General features: G+C 41.3%; 1 pseudogene; it reads left to right on the forward strand.

Annotated features, from left to right (window-relative positions):
- The first annotated feature begins 102 nt into the window (after positions 1-102).
- LOC111735795 lies at positions 103-221 on the forward strand (annotated as a pseudogene).
- Positions 222-1354: the final 1133 nt, after the last annotated feature.

Raw genomic sequence — 1354 nt, forward strand, 5'->3', positions numbered from 1 at the left:
TCTAATAGATTCTTCTCCAAAAAAAAAATAACACCCAAATGACCAAACACGCATCATATAAAGATGCTCAACATTGTGATTCATTAAAAAAGTGTACATCTTGTCTATGGCCATGTCACCCTGAACAAGGCCGATCCTGTCTGATCTCGGAAGCTAAGCAGGGTCGGGCCTGGTTAGTACTTGGATGGGAGACCACCTAGGAAGACCAGGTGCTGTAGGCATAAAATAATAATAATAATAAAAAGAAAGAAAGAAATCATGCTAGATAAAAGAAAGCCGTTCACAAAAGGTCACATATTGTATGATTCCACTTACATAAAATGTCCAGAATAGATAAAACCATAGAGGCAGAAAGTAAATTAGTGATTGCCAGGGAATGGAGGGAGATAGACGTGGGATTGACCGCTAACAAGTACGGGACCCCTTTCAGGGGGCATGGAGATGTATGTTCTGAAACTATCCAGTTTCAGTAATAATGACTGTACCACGTTGTGAATATGCTAAAAGCTTTTGAATCCTACCATTTAAAATAGTCTATTTTTATGTTACATGAATTTTATCTCAATTTAAAATGATCACAAATACAATTTTTGATCAAACGAGAAAAAAAAAAACAGCTTAAAAAATACATTATCCTTTAGACCCCTTCTGACTTTAAAATTACCTGAATCGACCCTTAGTGGAACCCAGGACTCTGAAGATTCCCAAGTCGTCGACCCACCTGCCTGTGGAGACAGGTTGGGTACCCAGCTCTTCTCTGTGTGACCAGTACTGTGGCCAGGTTATAACATGAGGTCTTGGATGGGAGCAGGGGTTGGGGGTGCATCAAATCGGGGAGTCTGATAGTGGGAGGAGGAGGGAATGGTGAAGGCTCCCTCTGAGAATCCACACAATAGTCTTCCCCCCACTTCCTCCGGCCTTCTGGAAAGGGCAGGTGTTTCACTTTCTCTAAGCAAAATATGAAACTGAGAAGCACCATTTGTGCCTCAAGACGCATGAAAACAGGTGTAGATATGGGTGAGTTCTTTTTAAACTTATGTTTTCCTCCAATTTTGATAGCCTATACCGGGAGTTCTTAGAATTTGGGGGGTGGGCATCAGAGCCACCTCAAGAGCCAGTAAATATGCAGATTCCTGAGGCTCTGATTCCTTAGGTCTGGGGATTCTCCCCAATCCGCATTGCTAAAAAGTTGGTCAGTGGATGGTCTTTGAATAACAGTCATATATAACACTGTTTCTTATGCCACAGAAAACAGAGGGGTTTATTTGGTTCTAAGTCTTCGCCTAAGACGTTGTTCTTATTGGTAGGTGGATAAATTAGAGTTGTTTCTCAATCCAAATTATATTATGGGACC

This window comes from Pteropus vampyrus, unplaced genomic scaffold (genome assembly GCF_000151845.1).
Source record: "Pteropus vampyrus isolate Shadow unplaced genomic scaffold, Pvam_2.0 Scaffold1000008697, whole genome shotgun sequence".
Taxonomy (NCBI): Eukaryota; Metazoa; Chordata; class Mammalia; order Chiroptera; family Pteropodidae; genus Pteropus; species Pteropus vampyrus.